Genomic DNA, 26,719 nt, shown 5'->3' with positions numbered 1-26,719 from the left:
ACTTGGATTTCCCCCTCCCTCTTTTGTCCCCTCTTCCTGAGGTGTCACTTATCACAATCTGATTACTAAAGTGGCCCATCTAAGCCATTCAGTAGCCCATTAGACCCTTTGTTTTAATCTGTGAGAACCACCAAGTACAGCACCAGCCCCAGGGTATGTTTTGGGGTATTTAAGCTGGTCTCCCAGACCACTCGGGGCCTCGGCCATTCCCTATCCAGACCTCCTTGCTGTCCGTCTGTGGTTCCAGTGCTGGCATTGGGCCACCCTCGCTGCTGCGTCTCTGCTTCGCTCCAGGATTGTGAGTATTTCCCTTATCATCGTTGGGAACCCGCTAATGCGAACGTCTCTGTATTTCCTACGCTATATTTCTTAGACCTTGTATGTTCTTTGTATGATTGTGCAAGCTAGGCTTACGCTACACTCAATACACGTGTTTGGACCTTACTCCTTGTCTGCCTCTTTTTCACTAGAGTGTCTGGGATCGGGACCTCCGTAAACATAGGTTATGATCCTCGCTTAATATTAATAGTTACAGACTGCTACAGCTAATTCCCCATTATAATAAAGAGCAGTTCTGGTAACAGTTTACTGGTGGAGAATGCGGGCATAACCCGGTTCGTGTGAATACACGTGAGTCGACACGCGTGTCTTCAGCGAACTGACTTAGAGGAAAATTTTCCAGACCTCAGTGTAAAGAGCGCAATTTAGCTCAGGGAATTAAAAGTGTGAGTGTGTGTGGCTCTAGCGAGCATTTCTATCTTGTGGGTTGGCTTTTCCCCCATTTCCTCCTTCAGCCAGCTTTGGACTACTTGCCTTTTGTGGTGCACCGCGAGGCCCTCCAGCCGTTATAACCGGTGTACTGTGGGCGAGGACCTCTGAACTGGTGAAGTTCCTGGCCACCTTCCGGGCCGCCTAAACGCGTCTATGTGGGTGGGATCCCAGAAGTAGGCTCTATAGATATATATATCCTGAAGCAGCACATATAAAATTCTCTTCCGCCCTCCCCCGTCTCTCCTAAGTCCGTCCAAACCCCGTTCCTGCCAGCACTTAGGCTTCAATCCCCGCTCCGGAGGAAACGTGAAGGGATCGTTAGTCCGTTTGGTTGTTCAGTCAGTTTAGCTTTGGGAATCTGAAGCCAGGTTCCTGAAGCCCCGCGGCAGCCTGCTGCACCGTGCTTGAGAGTTTTAAGTTAGACTCTTGGGCGCCTTTCCGCTTGCGAGTTTTAAGTCAGACTCGTGGGCACACCTCGCTTGGGAGTCAGTAGGACTCTTGGGCGCACCCCGCTTGAGAGTTAGTAGGACTCTTGAGCGCTTTTTCCGCTTGGGAGTACAGTAAGCTTTACTCCTGGGCACTTTTGCTTGGGGACTTGCAGAGGCAGTCCTTGAGCGCTTTAGTCTTTTGGTCGAGGCTTGGAGACAGTTTAACCGTTTGTCTCTGAGCGCGAGGCCTGGGGACACTTTGAGTTTAGTTCTTGGGCAGAGAGCTTGAGAGCATTTGCAGCTTCTGAGCAGAGGCTTGGGAGCATTTCTGGTTGCCTGAGCAGAGGCTTGGGAGACCCCTTAGTTGCAGTTTCTGAGCAGAGGCTTGGGAACACTTTTTGGTTTTCTGAGCACATAGGCTTGGGAGACCCCTGAGCTTTGGTTTTCCGAGTAGAGGCTTGGGAGACCCCTGAGCTTTAGCTTCTGAGCAGAGGCTTGGAAGCAGCGAGCATTTGTGGTTCTTGGGCTTAGAGAGCTTGAGAACACCCTCTGAGCCAGTAAGCTTTTCCTGGTCCCGTGGCTTGTAGGCAAGCTTAAAACGGGAATAGGAATTTTCCCTTCTCCCCCGGTGGAGAAGAACTGAGTGTAGGACCCTTAAAATACCCTGTTAACCCTAAAAGTAGGACCTTAAAACCCCCTGGTAAAAACCCTTGAGGACCTGAGGGAAGGATAAACCTCCCAAACGGGACATAGAGAGGAAGAAGTTGTTAAAACCCTTGAGCAGCTTTAATCGCCCCACCCCTGGTGTCGCTGATCCACTCTTTAGCCTCCCCCGAGATCAGCCTTAAACTAAAAAGGAAAATGTACCGGGCAAACCCCACCGTGCCCCGCCTGGAGAAGTGGCTAGTTAAGAAGGGAGATTGCCCTTGGGAAGCCGGTTCCTTCAAGGGACCCGACCCGCTCCAGATAGTCAGAAGTGCCTTCCAAGATTTTTGCGAAAAAGAGAAACCTAGGTCCAGTAAGAAGGATAGGTATGGAGCCTGGGCACTTTTCACCGCCCTACAGGACAGCGTGTCCCTAATTAATAAATTACATATAGCGCAGGAAGATAGTGAGCAGGAGGTAGAGAGGCTCAGATTAGCCCAAGACAAAGAAAGGAAGGAGCTAGAGGAGAAAGCCAAACGAGAACAGGACGCCCTGCATCTAGAAATCCAGAGTCTCAGGGCCAAACTAGTCGAACAGGAAAGAGACCATGAGGAAAAAGCAGTTGAGTGGCGCGCTGAACGCGTCAATTTCATATTAGAAAAGCAAGGATTAACTACCGCCCTCCAGGACGCCCAGCACAAGGCTGAGGCGGCCACCGCTCGTGCCGACCTGGCTGAGCATGCAGTAATCGAGGGACAGGAAAGAATTGCTAAGCTAACCCATGCCGCCCAGTTCATGGCAGAGCACAATCACTCCAAGGTAGTTTCTGCAGACCACTCCGCTTGTAAGAGGGAGCTAGAGGCCCTAAAGCAGCACCTGGGAATGCAGCAGGCCGTAATCTCCGCCGTGCATCCCGCAGCCCTCTTGGCCCTCCCCGAAGGTAGTACCGACAACTGGTCACCCCCTTCGCCCCAGTCTGCGGAAGCCCCACAGCCCCTCCACCCAATAGCCACCAAGGAAATTGTATCCATGGACGAGGATGGCAGGAAAACAGACCGGGTCGTTAAGGAAACCCGCAATTGGAGGCCCGATGAGCTCCAAGCCATAGCAGATCGCATGGGACCCCTAAACCGAGACACGGCCATCCAGTGGTTCACCCATGTGACCACCTCCCAGCCCTCCGCTAGTGGTTCCGATGTGGCCCAGCTGGCCCGCCAATGCGCTGCCCCTGAAATAGTCTCGGCCCTGAATGCCTATATCTCTAACCGAAGGTTAGCCACCCGCAGTCAGTACGGAGCAATTAAAGAAATTTGTGCATTCCTGTGGCCCACCAAGAGTTTGAAAGCCCTGTACATCGCAGAGTCTCAAAAACCTGGAGAGGACCCAGAGGCATATTTAGCCAGAAAGCAGCTTCTTGCTGAGCTAGCAGATGAAGTAGATTTAGATGCAAGCGATGTACCCGACTTTGACGAATTAGAATTCAGGAGAGCAGTCTTAGATGGACTCAATAGTACCACCCGCCTAGCCCTGGCAGGAGTGGAGCCCGGGAGCATCTCATGGGGAGACCTGGAAGCTCGCATCAGAAGCATTGCTGGCCTGTTGCGAGAAACCGGCGCCATCCGCCATGTGAAGCCCCCGGCCTCTCGTAGGAAGGAGAGCGAGCCGATAAGTGCAGTCACCTATGCCAATCATGGCCCCCACTCTCAATACCGACCACAGGGACGCAGCCCGTATCCGGAGGCAAGGGGAGGAATCCTGAGGGGAAGGAGCGGCAGCTTTAGCCGGGGAAGGGGACCAAGGGACTACCGTCCGGGAGTCTCCTTTGCGCCCGCCCCGAGTTACAGTTCCTCCTCCTCCCAGCAAGGACCCCACGAGCCCCGACTACAGGATGCACCCATAGCCCCTTCCCACTCGCGAGCATCGCACCCGTACCACCATCAGGTCTACCCGCCTCCAGATCAGTCTAACGCTTGGGGAGCATCGCAGGGCGACCACGAGGGCTACCGGGACCGAGGCAGCACGCCCCAGTCCAGGGACTCCCTCCGTTGGGAACTATGGATGCGCCTCAAAAACATTGGAGCGAACATGGAGCTCTTCGACGGAAAGCCCACGTCCGTTCTAATGAAGGCGATCATGGAGTGGGAAGACCAGCAACAGCCCCCAGTACCTCCGTCGGCGCCCCCTTTGCCGCCAGACCCTCCCTTCTCGAGTCCCCCGATAGCTGCGGTTCGGGAACGCCCGAGCCCCAACAACCCCTTTAGAGGAAGCGCCGCTTCCACCGATCAGGGTGCAGGATCAGAATAGGGTTGCCCCGAGTCCCAGTCTCCCTCCGTGGGCATAGTTGCCAAACTAAAGCCGGACACATGGGGGAGACCGACAGTGAAGGCAGGGATCGGGACTCCCGGGGAAAAGAAGAAGCCTGCCACCCTCCTCATAGATACCGGAGCTTCACTTAATATACTCCGGCCCACCTTAGTCACAAAGGGAACTCAGACCCCCACAACCATGCAGCTCGCCGGTTTTGGAGGCGGCACGCAGGAATCCCCGGTCTGGCAGGATATCCCCCTCTCCGTTGGGAACCTGGCCACCCGGATTTCAGCATGCGCAAACCGGGGAGAAGACGATGGACTTTTGGGCATGCCATTTTTCCGTGCCGAGGGACTGACCATTGACTTAGCAAACGGGCTCCTGTGGCGCATCCCGGGAGGCCCAGACTTTGTTAATGCAGTCCATCGATGCGCAGCCCTCAAGGCCCCCCTTCCTCTCGCCCCCATCACAGGAGACCCCTGGGTTCAGGACTTTCCCGAAGTGTGGGTGACAGACAAGGCCGAGAGTGGGATAGTGAAGGGCGCCTGCGTCCTGATTGAAGGAAAGGACCCCCCTCCCCAAAGACAGTACAAGTACCCAGCAGAAGCTGAGGCAGGGATAGCCAAGACCATAGAAGGACTCCTTGAGTGGGACGTCATACTCCCGATGCAGTCCATCTGCAACGCCCCATTGTGGCCAGTTCTGAAAGCAGATGGAGTGACCTGGAGAATGACGGTCGACTTCCGTGCCCTGAATGCCACCACCCCTCCAGTTGCCCCGGTTGTGGCCAAGTATAATGAGATCCTAACGGCCATTGCCGCTGGGTCCCGGTTCTACTCGGTCATAGACCAGGCCAATGCTTTCCACTCCATCCGGTTGCATGAGTCTTGCTGGTACAAGTTCGCGTTCACTTTCCGCGGCCAGCAATACGCATTCAAGCGGACACCCCAGGGATTCCACTCCAGCCCCAGCATTTGTCATGCCCATGTGGTTCAGATGTGGAAACGCCTCCAACCCTCCTCGAGGCCCCACGTACTGAGCTACATGGATGACATTTTAGTCCACGCCCCCACGGAAGAATTAGCCCGCCAAATCACCAGGGAAGTCCTGGAACTCCTCCACGAGACTGGGTTCAAGGCAAGCAGGGAAAAGGCCCAATTGGTTCAGACCAGCGTCAAGTACCTGGGTCTGACCCTGGGACCCGAGGGTCGCACCCCGGACGCCCAGCGAATGGAGGTCATTTCCAAGCTGCCTGCACCCACCGATGTCCCCTCCCTCAGAGCCCTTCTAGGAACTTTTAACTTTTCCCGAGACTTCATTGAGTCCTTTGCAGACAAAGCTCGCCCCCTTTATGCTCTCCTCAAGAAGAACACTCCCTGGGAGTGGGGACCGGAGCAACAGACAGCCTTAGCCGAGCTAAAGCGTAGCCTGGCCGCGGCCCCGGCCCTAGCCCATCCAGATGTAACTCAGCCATTCTTTATTCAGCTGGCAGTATCAGACAAGAGCATAGGAGCCACGCTCACCCAGCAGCAAGCGGGGACCGCTAGAGTAGTAGCCTATGCCTCTCGCAACCTAACCGCAGTAGAAACTAAGTTCAGCCCATGCGAAAAGACTTGCCTTGCTCTAGTTTGGAGTCTGACCCATTGGGAATTTATCATAGGAGGCTCCCGCACAATAGTTCAAACTACTCACACGCCCCTCAAATATATTCTGTCTGGCAAGATACAAGACGGACAAGTTTCAAACGCCCGCATAGCCCAGTGGACCCTGGCCCTGGTCAACCGCGGAGTAGAATTCAAAAGGGAGACCACTGAGCCACCAGCCCCCTATGGCCTATTGGTAACCGGGACCGAGCACGAGTGCCCCCTGGACCCGCCACCACAGGTTGTCTGGCCAGTCACTTGGGGAGTCCCGCTAGAGGAAGCCCGACAGAACGGCTTCACATGCTGGTTCTGTGACGGCTCCTCCTTTCACGTTGGAGGCTCCCCTCGGACAGGCTACGGCGCCGTGCAAGTGAGCGACGCCCATACTCTCAAAGGTCCAGCCCGCCCCCATTCCAGCCAAGCGGCTGAGGTGCAAGCGCTTCTGGCAGTGCTTGAGTTTGAGCCCCCAGAAAGCCCACTTGCCATTTACACAGACTCGGATTGGACGGCCAAAGCCGCCACGGTCTGGCTCCCGGTGTGGCAGAATCAGGGGTGGAGAGCTAGCGATGGGAAACCCGTAGCCCACCTACAGCTATGGCAGCAGGTAGCAGCACTCCTCCAGTCCCGCTCAGGCCCAACGCAGGTGACCCATGTCAAGGGACACCAGAAGACGAATTCAGAGACCGCTTATTGGAATGACGAGGCAGACCTTGCAGCCAAGGCAGCCGCCACTGAAAATGCTCCCCTGCCGGAATCAGCCACCGATTGTCCCCTCCGCCCTGTCACCACCCGGGCACAAGCCCGCAGCCAAGCTCAGGGAACCGCAGGAACACTAGACCTAGCACAACTGCAGCAATCTGACCCAGAAATAACTGACCTCCTAGCCGCAGGAAGGGATCAGACAGGGAGACTCATGATCAGAGAAGAGGAAGGCATAGTTTGGGCAGTAGATGCAGCCGGCGAACGCCATTGGGTAGTGCCATTGGAAGTTAGGGCTGACTTAATTCAGTTTGTCCACGAGCAGGGACACCGAGGCAAGGATCTGACTCTGGAAAGGGTAAAAGAGGTTGGTTGGTGGCCTGGCATGCGCACCGAAGTAGCGCAATGGGTAGACAACTGTCTGTCCTGCGCTATGGTCAATGCAGACCCCACCGGACCTAGAGCTCCCCTCCAGCATCAGAGAATTGACGGACCCTGGGCCCGCATACAGATTGACTTTATCGGCCCCCTTCCCCCCACTGCTCGCGGCAATCGCTACTGCCTCACTGTCATAGACCCCTTTAGCAAATGGGTCGAAGCGTTTCCGTGCAAGCGCAACAATGCAGCCACCACAGCCAAACTACTGTTCAACAATGTCTTTTCAAGATGGGGCATTGTGCGAGTCATGGACTCCGATTTAGGCTCACACTTTATCGGAGAAGTTACACAGGAGCTTTGTAAAGCACTGGGCATCCAGCAACGGTTCCACATAGCCGGCCACCCTCAGGCTTCAGGCGCCATAGAAAGAACCAACCGGACCCTCAAGGAGGCTCTCCGCAAGATGGTTCGCTCCTCCGGGAGAGACTGGGATGAAAAACTCCCCATAATCCTAATGGCCATTAGAGGCACTACCGCAGTTCACGGGCTCACACCCCATATGGTAATGACAGGGCGAAGAATGCAGCTCCCGGAAGCCTTCTGGCTAGATACGCAGCTCCCTTCCGATATGCAGCCTGTAGTGATTAATGATGCTTGGGTCCAAGACCTGCTCTCATCTATACACGCCGTCCACATGCAAGTAGCCCAGAAGCTGGGCACAGCTCAGAAGGATATGGACCGCAAATTAGGATGGGTCAGGAACCCCAGGCAGTGGGAAGAAGGACAGCTCGTTCTATACAGGAAGTTTTCGCAAAAGGCGCACTCACTAGCAGCCAAATGGCAAGGCCCAGTCCCCATCACAAAAAGAGTCTCCCCAGCTGTCTATCAGGTAGCCATCCAGAGAAAGACAGGAGGAACGTGGCTAAAATACTTTCACGCCTCTCAATTAAAAGAATGGAGAGGGAAGCCGCTGCAAACCGCCCCTCCTGTGTATGACCCTGGGGGAACCGCCACCAGCCCAGCCCCCCTCTGCCCAGTGATTCGCCAGATATCCCTTCACCCTGGGCCAGAGATACCCTGTGTCCCCTTGGATAAGACCTTTGTAGCTTTAGTATAAAAGAAACCGTAGGATATGTAGATGTAAGAGTTTTTCCAATTCTATTCTTTAACTTCACTAGGCGGGCCCCACAGTTGGGACCCTTAGGGAAAGACACGGCAATCAAAGCCAAATAGGACCACCACCGAAAGTGATTCTTAATTGGATTGTAAGCCGCATGTTCGGAAAAAAATTGCACAGGCAAAAGAGATTTGCTGTGTGTGAAAGTGGTTGGAGAGGCTTTAGCCCAGATGTGAATTCATTCTTTCGAACATAGTGGAACCACCAAAAAAGGTGATCCCTGTATTCGAAAATATATCACCCGCCGTGCTGGTGAAGATCCCGCATCTACGTAGATTCGGGGTCTCACCTGCCAGACCCACGCTTTCGCATGATGGTCGGCTTTGGCTTTGAGGGCCGTGCCTCCCCTGGAAAAGGTCCCCCAGATAGCCCAACATCCCTCTTTTATTAATGCTCATATTCGTCATGGTGAGTTGCTATACGGCGCCACCACTTAGTACGCTTTAGTGCAAAAGTAAAAGACCCGCCAGTATTTTGTAAATATGTGACCTCTGGAATATGTTATTGAGGTGCGTTCACTACGCACAAGGGGCAGCGTGCCTCATTTACATAGCCAGGATCCCCCGCGCCAAGATGACCCCCGAATATCCCAGACCCAGTGGCGCCGGCAGATCTCGGCCGCCTCCGCCGCTTTTCGATAAACGCCGCCGAGCGCCCTCGGCTCCACTTCGGCCCTTTCCGCCAGCAGCCGCCCGCCCCACGTAATCTTTTCCCTTGCCCGTACCGTATAAGGGAAAAGAAGGGGGGGAGACATATTGAACTTATAATGAAGCCGTGCCAGGCCTTCCAGGTGAGGGCAACCCGAAAGTACCCCACACCCGTATGCTTCTTGCTCCTTATATTTTTCTTGCTCAGTGTATTTTTCTTTTTGCCCGGTGTACCTTTTTTGAAACCAGAAAATGGGGCCTCCCGAGGGAGTCCCTCCAAAAATTGCTAGTCCTGCAAACATATGACGAAAGCCCATTTTTAGGAAATTAAAACGAGGGCCCCCGTCTGCAGCAACCCTTATAGTTAATGTAAGCCGCTCTCCAGTTTTTTTTCGTTTTAAAACGGCAAGGCCAGGCCGAGCCGGACAGATAGCTCTCAGCCCGCAAAATAAAAGCAGCCCACCGCCGAGCAAGAGGCACCTGAAGGCCACATAGTCTAGGCACCCAGGGACCCCTGGGACAAGTTTGCATAATCCCGCCTAACGCACAGCCGACCCTTGCTCGACGCAAAGACGTCCCCCCTGAAATATGCACGCTTTAGAAAGAAACCTTCGCACAGGAGTTCCCCAGAGCAACAAGCTGGAAGGCTCGCTTAGTGCTCCGGGACTTCTCGTTCGAGCCCCACCTAATAGACAGTGCTGGCAGAAATACGCCCTCCCTTTTCCCTGCTTTACTTCATTTATTTTGCTGCAAGAAACTCAGGGAGCCTGTACTTATATCCGCAGGTCTCCCCAGGATATTTTCGCCTATTTTCACTACAAAAGGAAAAGGAAGGCCAGGAGATGAGGCACCTGGCTACTCTGTGTTTGCTCGTGCTGGCAGGCACCCTAATAGAGGGACGCCCGTCCAAATTAATGCCCTACCCCCACTGGAGATGTATTAATACCCTGGCAGGAAATGAAATGATGGTCTGCAAAGTTGTGCAGCAGAGCAATATGACCACCCCCACGGATCGCACAAACTTCCGCAGTTGTGAAGAACAGTGGATCCGACCCCCAGAGCTTGTTATTTTATGTGTGGGAGTGAAAACCATGTCCCAAGAGCTAGTGTGCTATTCACCTACTGACACAGTGTCACCACTTGCTCCGATTCCATGTATGTTCCTTCCCCGTATCAGGCCTGCCCCCACCGCAGTCCCGGTGGTAGACAAATATACCACCCCTGCCAACTTCGAAACCTCGCCATTTGTCACTGAGGCTTTCGGACCATACTGTGAAGTTATTTTAGTGTCGGCCGCAGTATGGAAGGCAGGAGACCCCTTTAGAATGACCATCCTACTAGGCACTACTACCACTGAATCTGCATCAGTCACTATCACGCCCCCTTCAGGCACAGCTCTCTCCTTTGCTATAGAACGCTGGGAGAACCTGACCTGGATTGTAAAGGAGGAAGACCTAGCCAAACACGGCCCACCCGATTGGATACTGGTTCAGCAGACGCCCGAATGCCAAACCAAGCCCCTAGTAGAGAAATTTCACCGGCTTGGGCTGCTCTTTGTAAATTTGACTCACGAACCAGGCAATTATTCCCTGCTGATCCGGACCCAGGAGACCCACACCATCCAAATTGACCCTTTGATTGCTAGCAATGAACAATTAAGCCAAGGCGGCACGCATATAGTGGGCTCCCATGTTTTGAAGACTGACATTCGAGAGAGAGTTCTAGTCCGCCCGCAAATGTCTTTAAAAGAGATCCGCATAGACTTAGCTGAGCTAAATGTAACCCAGAGGCTGCCGCAGTGCGCTCCCTATCTGGAGGCCGGTAGCAAGGGTTGGAATGCATGGCTACAACTGTGGATCGATCCCTCTCCTTCTCTCTCGCGTGCCAGACGAAGCATTGCCGACTGGACTGCTCCTGCAGCCGGAGGCTTAGCAATCATGGATTCGGTCAACATAGAGACTCTCGCTAATAAGTTTGCCCATGTCACGACTAGCATCTCCGACTTAGGTAAACTGGTGGTGCAGTCCCTAAATTCCATTTCGAATGGGCAACACGAGATCAGCTCAATTTTAGTTAACTGGGAGAGTCAAATTGAAAGAGACTTTTCTCTGCTGCTCAAAGGAACACAGTCTGTGGAACGCAACGTGTCAATAGCCATGGCATGTATGCAAGCCCAACAATTAAATCAGGCTGTGGCCATGGGGCTAATTCGGCAAGCCACGGATGGGCACTTGCCCCTGGAAATTAAAAGATTGATTACGCCCAAATTGTCACCCATAGAACTGGAGCTTGAATCCTGGTGGTCTCTTGTAAATTCCTCATTCTCACCGACCACCCGGGAACTTAAATTATTTTTATTAACGGCCAGTGCGCACGAGTCATTCCATGTGTACCCAGTCGTGCCTCTGGGACTCCAAGTCAGCGACACCGAAGTCCTCTACGCCCGCCACCCCGACCATTGGGCCCGCTTCACCCCGACCGGATGGCAGCTCGTCAGCCTCCAAGGGTGCCAGCATCGAGACCAGACCGGCTTCATCTGCCAGGACCAAGCCTTTGCACCTCATCACCCCTGTGTAGCCCCGCAAGTCGACGCCCTCAATGAGTGCTCTTTTGAGGTCGTCCGGGAGAACAGCTCCGCTGTGGTCTACCTTGGGAAAGGATGTGCCTGCGTGCGAACGGCCTGCGATTTTGTGGTCCTGAACTCGTTCCAGCTGAAGCCCGTGATCCCGGGAGTCAATCGCTGCTTTTGCAACCTGTCTTCGGTGGCAGCCTGCGACTCCACCTACACGGTACCGGTCTGGACCCAAGAAGAGATCCTGGTGGCACCCTCCATCTATCGTTATGTGAAGCCTGTCGCCCTTGGCATCGGTCTGGAACTAATCCACGAGCTCCTGGCCCACCCCCCTCTCCACCGCACCCTCCAGAGCATCCAGAGGGACGGGGACACCACTGCTTTGGTTGTGTCCCACAACGGAAAGGAGATTTTGGATCTTGTCCAGCGGATTAAGACCACCGGCGAGCATTCGTGGTGGGAGACCCTCTTTGGTTGGAGCCCCACTGCCACTGGAATTTACAATTTGGCTTTGCACCCGATCGTTGTGATTTTGGCCTTTCAAGTCTTGTTATGTGCCTCATTACTTTATTTGGGCTGTTGGAGCCGCCGACAGCTCCAGCAACTCCAGCTGTCTTACCGTTTGGATCATTACAACCCCGACCTCCTCTTGCCCTAAAGGTTATTCTTGGCGCCCTCCTTTAACCCTTGTTTGTTTTATTGCTTGTGCTGGTATGAACTATGCTTGTATTTTATTATGTGTACGGATCCTGAACCAGCCCCATGGACGCTCTGCTGCCGGACACCGCTCCGAGGCCCTCTTGTGGACTAGGGGGGGACATATTTCTCTGCCTCCCAGCCCACGGCCTGTCTCCAAACGACCGCCAGCAGCGCCACCTCCATGAGGACTAGAACTGTGTGCCTGGAGCCCTTCTCGCCGCCTGCCGACCCTGCTCTGCGGATTGACGCAGACAGCAAGGGGGGGTGGAAGTGTGTTTTGGAGCACATGAACTAAGCTTGCTTGTTCTTGTAAATATGCAACCCAGTCCAGCAGCTGTACTGCGGACTGAGCCGTCTGTGATCTTTGTTACCCTATGGTTTTATGAATTTCTTTCCATTGCTTTTATGAATTTTAACTCCCATGAATTTAGCCCCGAACTAGTCCCTCCCTCTATCTATTGCAAGTGCGCCCATGAACTTTATCCCGATGAATTTGATTTTAACCTTAGGAATTGCCTTTTTAACCTGACTCCCTCCGCCGAGGTAATTCTAACATATCTATTATTTTATGAATTTGGTTTTAACCGGGACCCCTTCTGAACGGTCCCTTTTAAAGGTTATTTTATTTCTGATTTTAAGCTCGATGAATTTGGTTTTAATCTGACTATATGAGTTGGTCTTTTAATTGCAGAGTGTATTTTTCTGCCCCCATGAGCCCTTCCGCCGCCTACCCCTCATGAATTGTTTCCACGCACTTGCTTTTATTCTTGCTGCTTTTGACTTCATGAACTATTGCTTTTAATCACATATATGTATTTATGATTTTAGCCATTTATGAATTACTCTACCCTTGATGAATTATGCCATGCTTGCACATTTCACTTTACCTTGTATGAATTGCTTTTAATTGTCCCTGCTTTTAATCCTATGTATCTATTTATGATTTTAACTATCCATGAATTGATCCATGTATATTAATTGCTCCTGGTTTTTAATGTTTTTAACCCATCATGAATTCCGTATGAATTACCTTCATCCATGAATTAATCAATGTACACAAATATGAATTATTGCTATTTATATGCATGAATTGATCATTGCTGCCTATTACTATGAATTACTATTGTTATGAATTATTACTATTTATTCTGACGGTTGCACTTAGCACACCCCCTGGTGTGAACCCAGAGACCTGCAGCCCATTGGCTGATCTAAATTGCACTTATTCGGTTAGGTGGTTCTCCAAACTAAATTTTTGAGTGACGCCTCCTCCCCCTTCCCTTCCCACTCCTTCTTCGCTCGAAGCTCGACCACCGGACATTGCCAACCACCTCGCCTTTGAAGTCAAGTTCGGAGACCCGCGCGCCTGACGTCCCGGGGTCTCCGAGGGGGGGAATTGTTGCCAAGTAGGCCCCCTCCCCTGCTTTGAAGCCTGCTATGAACTGTGCTAAAGTTTCCTGCGTTGCTGTTTTACTGCTACACCAAAGACTGCTTTGCACGTGTGTGTTCTGATACACGTGTCAGTTTCCTGCCTGCGTGTCAATTACCTTGCTGCTGCAATAGACTGTGTAGTTTACTGACTCCATGTTTGGATAACTGCACAAAGGACTCTCTTTCTGGGCAGCCCTGCCCTGACCTGTATCTGGAATTCCCAGTGTGTGTTTGGACTTTCTTACAAATGTGCCCCGTGCCTGCATTGCCATCTGCCACGGACCGTGCCTGTTCCCTGCCTTGGACTGTGTTTTAAAGTGTTGTTCCCCCTGCCTCCATGGAAGCCTGCCTTATATGGGCCCAAGCCGCTGCTAGCAGCCGGGCGCCTGCCGGGGAAACCTCCAGCGAGCCTGGCTAGGCGCTCCCTGGTCAGTTCCCGCCTGGAGCCTCCCGCGAGCCGGTCGCCGAGCTTGCCCTCGCTACCGGGCAGCCTGCTATCCAGCCCCAGCTATGCCCAGCCGGCATCCATGTTCTTAGGCAGCCAGAAGACCCTGGGAAGAAGACTGCTTTGAGAAGCCATTTCGGCGAAGTGGGCACACCACGTCCGCAGCGAGAGCCCCTCGCCCCGCTCTGCATATCTTAGGAGCCGCCCCAGAGAAGGAACTAAGTGCCGACCATCCCAAGCACTTAAAGAATGCATCTCAAAGAAACCTCCGCATTCCAAAGCTGATGACATCAGGACAAGCCCTGTCCGCTGGAACATCCTTTCAGCCCACTTGGATTTCCCCCTCCCTCTTTTGTCCCCTCTTCCTGAGGTGTCACTTATCACAATCTGATTACTAAAGTGGCCCATCTAAGCCATTCAGTAGCCCATTAGACCCTTTGTTTTAATCTGTGAGAACCACCAAGTACAGCACCAGCCCCAGGGTATGTTTTGGGGTATTTAAGCTGGTCTCCCAGACCACTCGGGGCCTCGGCCATTCCCTATCCAGACCTCCTTGCTGTCCGTCTGTGGTTCCAGTGCTGGCATTGGGCCACCCTCGCTGCTGCGTCTCTGCTTCGCTCCAGGATTGTGAGTATTTCCCTTATCATCGTTGGGAACCCGCTAATGCGAACGTCTCTGTATTTCCTACGCTATATTTCTTAGACCTTGTATGTTCTTTGTATGATTGTGCAAGCTAGGCTTACGCTACACTCAATACACGTGTTTGGACCTTACTCCTTGTCTGCCTCTTTTTCACTAGAGTGTCTGGGATCGGGACCTCCGTAAACATAGGTTATGATCCTCGCTTAATATTAATAGTTACAGACTGCTACAGCTAATTCCCCATTATAATAAAGAGCAGTTCTGGTAACACTCTGTTAAGAGTCTAGGGGGGGGGGTCTAGGGTGTCATATTGGAGCCAGCATTATTGCTGGAGAAAAGTTAATTCAGTGTCAAAAAATACTTTCTACCATCTTCATTTAGATTGGAAGATGGCTCCCTTCCTTGACCAGGCTGATCTGGCCACATGGATCTATGCCACAGTAACCTTGGATCTAGATTATCATAATGCATTCTAGATGGGTCTGCCCTCAAAGACAATCCAAAAACTTCAGCTGTTACAGAACATTGTGCCTCGATTATAATTGGGAACTAGGTGAAGTATATTATTCCTGTTTTGCACTCACTTCATTGGTTATAAATTATTCCTGGGTTCAGTTCCAGGTGTAACCCCCCGAGTCCCAAGGACCAGGTTCAATATGTTCACCAATTTAAACACAACTATGAAAACATTCCCAAAGTTATTAATACCGGATCAGTAACCAGTGACCCCAGAGTACAGTCCTACTCACAACCCCCTGGTAAAGTGTGAAGACAGTTCTGTAGATTTGGCCAGAGTCTTTGCCTGGAACAGCGTCCCAAATATCTAGCAGACCTTGCCACAACAGCACTCTTCTTGTGAAGATGCTGTCTGAATCCTGGGGCTTGCTTGTTGCCCTAGGAGCAGTTCCCCTTTTCTCCTAGCAAGATGAAGTGGGGCAGCTCTGTGCCAGGGTGCTGGTCTCAAGCAGTCAATGAGTTCAGCTGCCAGCAATTCCTGCTCTTGCTTCTTCAGCTCTTCCCAGCTACTGCAGTTCTTCCAGGGAGAAGAGTTCAGCTCTTCCAGCCAATAGTTTCAGCTCTGTGATGAGCTTAGCTCCAAAGCTTGGAAACAAGCTTTGCCTTCCAAGCAGCAGCAGCAGCTCTTCTTCCTTTTAGTATTTCCAGCTAGCCTAGTCCTGTATAACACCACTCCTCTTAGTCATGGTGACTAGGGGTGTGCAAGCCAAAAATTTTCGGCTATAGCCGAAAGTAGAAAGCCGAAAGAAGATTCTCTATCGTTAAAGCCGAAAGCCGAAACAAGAATCTCTTTCGGCTTTCGGCTTTCGGGATTCTTTCGGCATTATTTCGGCATTCTTTCAGCTTTTTTCTAAGGGAAAATGCCTCCGTCTTCCAGGACGCCTGGAGGAGGCATTTTCCCACCGAATAAGCCCAAAATTGGTGGGAACCTTCCTCTAACCCTTCTCTAACAACCACCCAAGTTTCAGACAGATTGGACTTTGGGGGGCCATGTTATGGCCCCCCAAAGCAGGTCCCCCCATCCTCCCATAAGAAAGCGAAGGAGCAGCATATTGTTAGCATGCTGCTGCTAATCTTTCTTCATTATTTCCTATGGGGAAAAAATGAAGAAGCAGGCTTCCTTTGCCAGGGGTGGCATTTTGCATGCAAAATGCCCCGTCACCCTCAGGGGCCCTTCTCCCACCCCTCCTCCCACCCCCCACCAAGGCTCAGCCTGCTCCCACTTGGGGGGGCCATTTCATGGCCTCCCCAAGTAGGTGCTCTAATCTCTACCGCTGACAGCTGGGGGAGGCTTGTGTTGCCAGGGGTGGCATTTTGCATGCAAAATGCCCCCCAGCCCTCTGGGGCCCTTCTCCCACCCTTCCTCCCACCCCCACCAAGGCTCAGACTGCTCCCACTTGGGGGGGCCATTTCATGGCCTCCCCAAGTAGGTCCTCTCAGCCCCTAAAGTCCACCCCTTACAGCCCCACACAAACCCAATTCCCCCCCAGCTGCCACACACAGACCCAAATCCCCACATTAGCCCCTCACAGACCCAAATCCACCCCCACCTGCCCCACACCCATAACCCCAGGAACAGGCTGGCAAAGGCCAGCCCTCTCCCTTTGTTCCCTATGCTGGGAACTTCTAAACTCTCTTTCCCTGGGCAATTCTGCACAGCCCAGGGGTGCCACAATGGTGGGCACACTTCTGAGTGCCAGCTGGTCCCTGTGAAAGAGCACCTGAACCACAGACACCCTCCCTCAAATTCCCCCACCACCTACAGAGATGGCTGGCCAGCCAGCCCCATTGTTCCCTATGATGGGAACCAACTGCACAACAAAGAATAAAACAAGAACAACACAAAATAAAGTTTTAAAAAAATTATTTTCTCCCTTCCAAAGTACAAGTAGGCAAAGCATTATGACACATTACACCAGCAGTCCCCCACACAGAAAAATTAAAACAAAACTCACTTAACATCAGAGAATCACAAAACACGATTCCTGTCAAAAACACTTTATTTCTTGAACAGCTTTAGGTTACACAGCAGGGGGGAACACCAAAGGGCATGGCAGCACTATCTTACACAAAAATAACACAACTCACTTAACATCAGAGAATCACAAAAGCACAATTCCTGTCAAAAACACTTTATTTCTTGAACAGCTTTAGGCTACACAGCAGGGGGGGAACACCAAAGGGCATGGAAGCAGTATCTTACACAAAAATAACACAACTCACTTCACATTAAAGAATCACCCCAAAAAATTGCTGTCAAAAGCACTTTATTTCTGTAACTGCTTTAGGTTACACAGTAGGAAGGCACCACAGAGCAGGAAAGCAGTGTACTACACAAAAATAACACAACTCACTTCACATCAGAGAATCACACAAACACAATTGCTGTCAAAAACAGTGAAGTGGGTTGTATCATTTTTTGTAGTACATTGCTATCATGCCCTGTTGTGCCCTCCTACTGTGTAACCTAAAGCTGTCCAAGAAATAAAGTGTTTTTGCCAGGAATTGTGTTTTTGTGATTCTCTGATGTTAAGTGAGTTGTGTTATTTTTGTGTAAGATAGTGCTGCCATGCCCTTTGGTGTTCCCCCCTGCTGTGTAACCTAAAGCTGTTCAAGAAATAAAGTGTTTTTGCCAGGAATTGTGTTTTTGTGATTCTCTGATGTTAAGTGAGTTGTGTTATTTTTGTGTAAGATAGTGCTGCCATGCCCTTTGGTGTTCCCCCCTGCTGTGTAACCTAAAGCTGTTCAAGAAATAAAGTGTTTTTGACAGGAATTGTGCTTTGTGATTCTCTGATGTTAAGTGAGTTGTGTTATTTTTCTGTGTGGGAGACTGTTGGTGTAATGTGTCATAATGCTTTGCCTACTTGTACTTTGGAAGGGAGAAAAAAAATTTAAAACTTTATTTTGTGTTGTTCTTGTTTTATTCTTTGTTGTGCAGTTGGTTCCCATCATAGGGAACAATGGGGCTGGCTGGCCAGCCATCTCTGTAGGTGGTGGGGGAATTTGAGGGAGGGTGTCTGTGGTTCAGGTGCTCTTTCACAGGGACCAGCTGGCACTCAGAAGTGTGCCCACCATTGTGGCACCCCTGGGCTGTGCAGAATTGCCCAGGGAAAGAGAGTTTAGAAGTTCCCAGCATAGGGAACAAAGGGAGAGGGCTGGCCTTTGCCAGCCTGTTCCTGGGGTTATGGGTGTGGGGCAGGTGGGGGTGGATTTGGGTCTGTGAGGGGCTAATGTGGGGATTTGGGTCTGTGTGTGGCAGCTGGGGGGCAATTGGGTTTGTGTGGGGCTGTAAGGGGTGGACTTTAGGGGCTGAGAGGACCTACTTGGGGAGGCCATGAAATGCCCCCCCAAGTAGGAGCAGTCTGAGCCTTGGTGGGGGGTGGGAGGAAGGGTGAGAGAAGGGCCCCAGAGGGCTGGGGGGCATTTTGCATGCAAAATGCCACCCCTGGCAAGACAAGCCTTCCCCAGCTGTCAGTGGTAGAGAAAAGAGCACCTACTTGGGGAGGCCATGAAATGGCCCCCCCAAGTGGGAGCAGTCTGAGCCTGGGTGGGGGGTGGGGGGAAGGGTGGGAGAAGGGCCCCTGAGGGCTTGGGGGCATTTTGCATGCAAAATGCCACCCCTGGCAACACAAGCCTCCCCCAGCTGTCAGTGGTAGAGATTAGAGCACCTACTTGGGGAGGCCATGAAATGGCCCCCCCAAGTGGGAGCAGGCTGAGCCTTGGTGGGGGGTGGGAGGAGGGGTGGGAGAAGGGCCCCTGAGGGTGAGGGGGCATTTTGCATGCAAAATGCCACCCCTGGCAAAGGAAGCCTGCCTCTTCATTTTTTCCCCATAGGAAATAATGAAGAAAGATTAGCAGCAGCATGCTAACAATATGCTGTTCCTTCGCTTTCTTATGGGGGGACCTGCTTTGGGGGGCCATAACATGGCCCCCCAAAGTCCAATCTGTCTGAAACTTGGGTGGTTGTTAGAGAAGGGTTAGAGGAAGGTTCCCACCAATTTTGGGCTTATTCGGTGGGAAAATGCCTCCCCCAGACGTCCGGGAAGACGGAGGCATTTTCCCATTGAAAAGCCGAAAGAAAGCCGAAAGAATCCCGAAACGTTTCGGCTTTTTTCTTTCGGCTACCCGAAACGTTTCGGCATTCCCCGAAACGTTTCGGCATTCCCCGAAAGAAGCCGAAACACTTTTATTTCGGCATTCTTTCGGCATTCTGAATGCCGAAACGCACATCCCTAATGGTGACCTTTTTTTTATATACATGCCCCATGGGCCTTTGCTAAACATGCAAATTAAACAACCCTAGGTACAGCTCAGTTATCTGTTAGTCTGGTCTATGTATCTGCAATCTATTACTCAGGCCTAGGTCCTAGGCCCCAAACCCTTTTTCCAGTACAGGCTTACACAGGTATCAACAGTCACCTATACCTACATATCTAAAAGCCTGCCTTGCTGATATGCCTCACTGCCATCCATTTGAGCAATGTCTGCTGAAGGTCCAACCCGGTAAATGAGTAAGACCAGCAGCTGCTGATGTCTAAGCATTATTAGTTGTGGCTCCCACTTTGCGAAATGGCCTGCCTGAAGAAGTCAGAAAGGCTCCCACATTATCTACTGCATTGTTTTTTAATTCTGTAGCTCAGTCTTATTACACTGTTTATTATATGTATTATACAAGGGGTTCCCAACCTTTTTAAGCCTGCAGGCACCTTTGTAATTCTGACACGTGGTGGATACAACCACAAAACAGCTGCCACAGGATATGAAGCCAACCACAAAATGGCTGCCATAGGAGGCAGAAACCAACCCAAAATTATCAAAGAATGAGGTCATGCATGACTCCAACAGAAACTCTTCAACATTTCAGGCAGAAGAATTTAACAGGATGCCTTTGAACATGTACATATTGTTTAAAAATATTTTCTGCATACACAAAGCTTGCCTTCAGACACGCAGTGAAGATCCTTACGCTGTGGTGGCAAACGCTGTTGAAGCAACGTTTTCAAATCCTGCACAGCCAATCAAATCTCCAATGGCAAATCAGAAGCCCTGCTGGGCAAAATTCCCACCTGACACTGCCCATTTTCTCAAAACTGTTGGTGGGTACTAGAAAAGGTATTGCTGGGCACCATGGTACCAGTGGGCAGCACGCTGGAGACTCCTGTAGTATACTCGTCCAATTACATTGCTAAATATTGTAAACCACCTTGAGTCTCAGAGAGGAAGGTAGGGAACAATTTGTGCCATAAAAACCTGCCAAAGGCAGAATACTACTAAGCCACTGTAAATCCCCCATTATGTGAGCCGGCTTTTCATGACTGCTAGTATAACTGGTGTTCAGTAAACTGATACAGTTTCTACTTCTAAAGTATCCTCCACCCCCCAAACACACCCCTCATGAGCCTTCATGATAAGGTAGACTAAAAAGTGAAAGAGTAACTTTGGAACATAGTATTCATGTGCTACCAATAATGCCTTCCCCTGAATAGGCCGGATCAGTGCAAAAATCCTCCGGCGGTCTTTCTTTTTAGAAAGGGTATTATAGCAAAGTCTTTTAAGCAATGAAATAAAAAAAGCAGTGTCAAGCATATTTTTATAGTATTGCTGGAGAGCTCCTTTTCTCAAACATTTTACAATCTAACAGCTGGGATTAGCTGAAAATAAATCTGTGAACAGAGAAGGCCAAGGTGGGTTTTAAAGCAGCCATAAAAAGCTAAATTTAAATGTAAGTGCCAGGATCTAGAATTTTTGTAGAAACTATTCAAAACAGAAGCGCATCCGTTCCATGTGTGCCATTTCCCATAACTAGTCCTTTGAAAAGTACACGGAATATGCACATGTGCCTCTATGAATCATGGCTTGAATGACTTAAAATCTACCTCTACAAGAAATGTTTTCTTGTCCCCACATAGACAATTCTTTTCTTTCAACGATGCTTCTAAAATTTGCCCTGCCAGATTTCTAAACTATGAATTCCATGATTTTTGTGACCCCTCCCCCCCAAATAATGGAATTCATAGTTTAGAGATCAGAACTGATGAAGCATTTGTACTATTTTTTGCATAAATATACACATTACAGTACTTCTTGTGTATCAATAAATCAGCATTATTTATTACATGTATGATGATGGAGATTGTCATCAAGCCATAATAATTCACTTATGGCAACCCTAGCTGGGGTTTTCAAGGCAAGAGACTAACAGAGGTGGATTGCCATTGCCTGCCTCTGAAACCCTTTTAAGGTCTCCCATCCAATTGCTAAACAAAACTGACCCTGCTTAGCTTCTGAGATCTGACAAGATAGAGCTTGCCTGAGCTATCCAGGTCAGGGCATTATATGTATAAATATCATATAATGTACATGTAAATGTGTACACAATGCCACTCAATTTACAAAGCCAACAGAAGCAGAGAGCTGAGGCTATTGGCTGTTTCCACATGTCTTACTTGCCTGCGGAACATGGCACGAAAGACACAGAAGACAGCGTCTTCTTGTGCAAAATCACGCCAGGAAGATGCTGTTATCTGGGAGTTTTGCACGATGTTCCGCAGGGAAGTAAGACATGTGGAAATGGCCATTGATAGAAATATAAACACATATCAAATTAAAATGAACTAAGGAACATTTGCTCACACCAAATAGAAAAATAGTAGTCCAGGAGCACCTTTAAGACTAACCAACCTTATTGCAGCATAAGCTTTCGAGAGCCACAACTCTTGAAAGCTTATGCTACAATAAAGTTGGTTAGTCTTAAAGGTGCTACTGGACTCTGAACGATTTTGCAACTACAGACTAACACAGCTAACTCCTCTCGATTTATGCCCAAACAGAAAGGAAACTCGGATTTCAGCACTAATTACTTTAAAGGGAACTTTTTGAGGGTCATTACAAAGTTCTCCTGAGAAACTTGGAGAGAAGATGAGATATGCCCTGACCTAGACAGTCCAGGTGAGCCTGATCTCATCAGATCTCAGAAGCTAAGCAGGGTCGGCCTTGGTTAGTAATTGGATGGGAGACCTCCAACGAAGATGAGGGTTGCAGAGGCAGGCAATGGCAAACCACCTCTGTTAGTCTCTTGCCATGAAAATCCCACCAGGGGTTGCCATAAGTCAACTCTGACTTGAGGGCACTCTTCTCCACCACCACCACGGAACACTTGTAGCATTGCTCTGGGTGATTCTTCATAATCCCCCTCATTTCCATCTGAGAACAGCCATGTAATATGCTTCCTGCAACAATCCCTATTCAAACAACAACCTCCAAAAAACATACAAAACCGCTTTGTAAAATTTGGATCCATGTAATATCACAACAAGCTCCTTTTCACTGCAACATGCAAGTGTTGGGAGGATCTGTTGAGCCTCTCTACGCATTATTGCTTTCCACATCAAAAGTATTCCCCGGCCATTACTGTGGAGAATTCTAAAGCCCAGCCCAAACACAGTCCGAGAAAGCTGGAATGGATCACAGGCAAAACAAGACCCCCTGGCAGACTTTCTCTATCCGTGTAATTAATTCCTCTTTTCTTATTTCTCCATCTGCAGCTAATTGTCTATAGAGACTTTGCTCTGAAAGGAATAATTAGAGAAGAAATGATAAGACATAGCGGCAAGGGCTGACAAAGGTGGCTAACTTGCTATATTTGTATACACATATTTGTATGCACACACACACACACACACAAACACATCCAAGCTTTCCTTGCTTGTCTTATATGTGAGCTTCAGTATTTTTAAGAGCCACAGCTTGGCTAATTGGTTTTGAAGTGGCAAACATGCAGAGAAGCGGGAGCCCTGGGCCAACTTTCTTTACTGGGTTATTTCTGGTTACCTTCTTTCTTCCTTGATTTCTAAGGGAAGGGCACAGAGAAAGGGGAAACAGGGCTCTTGCTTATTTATGTATCTGCAAACATTTCCCTCCAGCTTTCTCTGACTTGAGCAGTGCAATCCTAAACGGAGTCACTCCCTTCTAAGTTCATTGAAGTCAACACGCTTTGAAGGCTACATCTCTGTTTAGGACTGCACTGTAAGGGACTTCCAGAATTCTCAAAACCTTGTACCTGGATTGGCTAATTTTGATATTGAGGCTCCCTGCTAACTATTAATTTGTGGATGGCTTTAACCCCTTCAGCAACAGAAAGCCGGAGAACATACCACTTAATCATTCCAGCGTGCTCATTTTAGATATGATATATATCTAGATCTGTCCTGACCTGGATAGCCTAGGACAACCTAATGTCTTCAGATCTCAGAAGCTAAGCAAGGTTGGCTTTGATTAGTAATTGGATGGGAGACCTCCAATGAAGATCAGGGTTGCAGAAGCAGGCAATGGCAAACCACCTCTGTTAGAGCCAAACTACAAGTGACTTCTTTCACATGGCGAACACTTGATTGTTTTCGCAGTTTTCCTGGGAACTGAAGTCCGAGTGTTCTTCCCTTTTGCAAATCACTCCTCTAGTCACAAGCCTGCTGGACAAGAGGGCTCTCAACGATCATTTGGGGGCAGGCAGCTGCTACTTTCTCCCTGGGCGTCCTGTTCCCGGGGAGCTTCACCGACATGGCGGCTTTCTCCAGAGCAGCAGGCTTGTGACTGGAGGAACGATTTGCAAAAGCTGCTGCTGCCGCCGGCTTTCTCTGGCTCTTCAGGCAGCAATTCTAACAGAGAGGGGAAGGACACTCAGACTTCAGTTCCCAGGAAAACTTGCAAAAACAATCAAGTTTTCTCCACGTGAAAAAAGTCACTTGTAGCTTGGCTCTTAGTCTCTTGCCTTGAAAACCTCGCTCGGAGTTGCCAAGTCAATTATTACTTGAGGGCACTCTCCCCCACCATATCTGTATAAATCACATACACATACACACAGACTCTTTTCTGCTCCTTTCTACTTTTTTCTTGCATTCCTGTGATGATACACATCTGCTGCCATCAATATGCGAATTAGCACATCAGTGTTTGGGGTGAAAAATAAAAAAATGTCAAGGCAATAAGAGTGTTTTTTGAAAGCAAGCCAGTTTGTCAGTAAATTACAAGCTTCATTAACATAAAACTCTAACAAATAGGACCCACAACTCATTAACGGGAGGCACAATATGACTGCAGAAATATTCATCTCCCCGAAGAGCACTTATCTATAGGGGGAAATAGATAAAAGTTTTGCTGAGAGTTGCCAGTAAATGACAACATTAACTTTATTTATTAACAAATGCCACAAATATTTGGAAATATACATGCCTGTCCCCACCATGCACTTTAGATTAAGCACAGCGCCATATTTTTATACGGGAGCTACATCACTTTAAACTCCCCACATTGCCCCATTATATTTAACAACTGCAGCAAGAAGACCATTTGCTATGACTTGTAATTTTCCAAATAATCTTTTCCCGGCTCGATGTTGTTTCCTGGAGAGGAATAGAAACATAAGGCAACCTAAATGTGACCCCAGTTACCACATTGTCAGTTAGACCAATTCTTAGTAAAGATTACAAATACAGAAATATCCATTTCTGCTACACAAGAAAATTCATCTGAATGACCTTGGGGATATTAAAGATTTAGGTATCAGAAATCCTTGATAAGTGGGAATCATGTAGGATTTAAGGCTACAGTGAAAAGTTGAACAGTTTCTCTTTGGAGGACCAAAATGTACTGGAGGGGGAGGTATTGCCTTTGAGAAGCCCCTATAACATTTACCTTCCCAAAGGTTATTCGCTATTTGCTTTGTCTCTCTTTTCCGGCTTCAGCACCAACATGCTTCAGATAGGGCTTCATTCTCTGTCTGAGAGCAATCTTAGACAATCAGGGATCACAGAGTGAATGAGATGATGTTAAGCAGTTACACAGCCAATTTGATTGGTCATTTGACTGCATCCCTGAGGTTAAACGCAGCCTTCTGGAAAGTAAAGGCCCGGATTGGTCACATGGGTGATCCCAAACAATTATCCCTCATTCTGTTTCTTCTTGACCAAACTGACAATTTGTGGGTAGGGTACATTCTGTTGAAAACACCTCCTCTTCCAGCTTAAACCTAATAGGCATTTATAATTAAAACACTGAATTTAGATCATTTAGAACATTAAATGACAATGGCTGGGATTCTGTGAATTCTGTAGAAATTAAGGGGAAAGCATTTGCAAACAAGTTGTGACAAAAAGGAAGCATTACCAGTTTAGGAGGAGGTCATTCCTTTGTTGGAGAAGCCTTGAAGGGCCTTTAGAAGAGATTATTAGTTTAGAACTGGCACTCTCTACCTCAGTGTATGGGGCTATCCACATCTGGGGGGGGGTCAATTAATTGACATATATAAGAAAGGTGATATAGACTTCAAAATGAGTCATGCTCTTCAATTTAGTTAGCTATTTTGATCACTTGTACGAATGTTTGGCCCGTATTCCACTTCTGTGTTATGCCTAGCCAACTCTGACGTTGTTTTTATGTTGGCCCTTGTGTTAGTTTAGTACTGCTTTTATTGGCCGAAACAGCCAATATTATTTTACTGTTCAAGTTAAACTTTCTTTGGTTCGGTTGCTTTAATTTGTTTTGGTTTGTTTTATGTCGCAAGCTGCCTCAAGCAGCTCATTTGAGAGGCAGCATGCAGAGCTCCCTCCCCGCCCCCATAAAAGTAACATCACTTAACGTAATGTTCAAAGTAGGGATGTGTATTTCAGAATTCCCGAGCTGAAAATATACGTGAAAATTGCCGTTTCAGATTGTTACCCTAATTATCCAGAATGGTTACACAAATCCAGGATTTATAAGCATTATGATAAAGATCACCTCCCCCCCTCCCCTGCAAAATCTGCATAGTTTTTTGTGTTCAGGTGCTTATCGTCACCACCAGCAGCAAGTGTCTTGTTTTCTTTGATATTCAAAAATTCTTAAGCAATGACTCAGTGTAGGCAAATCCTGGGTAGCGTAAGCCTGAAGAGCTGCGGTTTTGGCTCACTTCTTTTCTCCCTCCTTTCTGGGGGTGGAGCCCTTTCTTCCTCTGCAAGGCCGGGGGGGGTGCTCCTTGTTCAGGGCTGTTAGTATTTAACCCATTGGTCCAATTTGTTTGAACTTGGAGGGAGGTAGAAAGGGACCACCCCCCTGCAATTTTGTTGTCAACTGGTTGAAAAAACAGCCATCCCACCCCACCTCCCCTATGTCCCCAATGGGGAATAATGGAACTTGAATAATTCTGGAATCCTGGAAAAATCCAAACTTGAATCCTGACACAGTATCGGGAGACTGAATACCATTGAATACTGGTATTTATGCCCCTTGGGCTATCTAATTTTTTTTTTGGGGGGGGGGAGGAATCATGTACACCACATCAGTAATATCCCTCTATATCTGGGATCTGAGAACTTTTGTATTCAAAGAGCCAAACTGAGTCAAAATTTAGAGCAAGCGGTCAACAAAGAGTCTAAGAAAGTCTATTTGCATAAGCGAACATTCTAGCAGCATCTAAAGAAGTGAGCTGTGGCTCATGAAAGCTCATACTCTACCACAGATTTTGTTAGTCTTATAGGTGCTAATGGATTCTTGCTCTTTTTTACTGCTACAGACAGACCAACATGGCTACCTATCTTGATCTATCTGTATAGCTGAAAATATACAATTTTTCATTACTGATAATTGACATGTTAATAATATATTAATTTTCTGCAGCCCAGACTCTGGAATGTTGCAAGCCCCTTATTAGGAAGTATATGTACTGGTTGCAGACTGTAACAATAAA

Source organism: Eublepharis macularius, chromosome 13, assembly GCF_028583425.1.
Source record: "Eublepharis macularius isolate TG4126 chromosome 13, MPM_Emac_v1.0, whole genome shotgun sequence".
Classification (NCBI taxonomy): domain Eukaryota; kingdom Metazoa; phylum Chordata; class Lepidosauria; order Squamata; family Eublepharidae; genus Eublepharis; species Eublepharis macularius.
Note: the sequence above shows the minus strand (reverse complement) of the source record.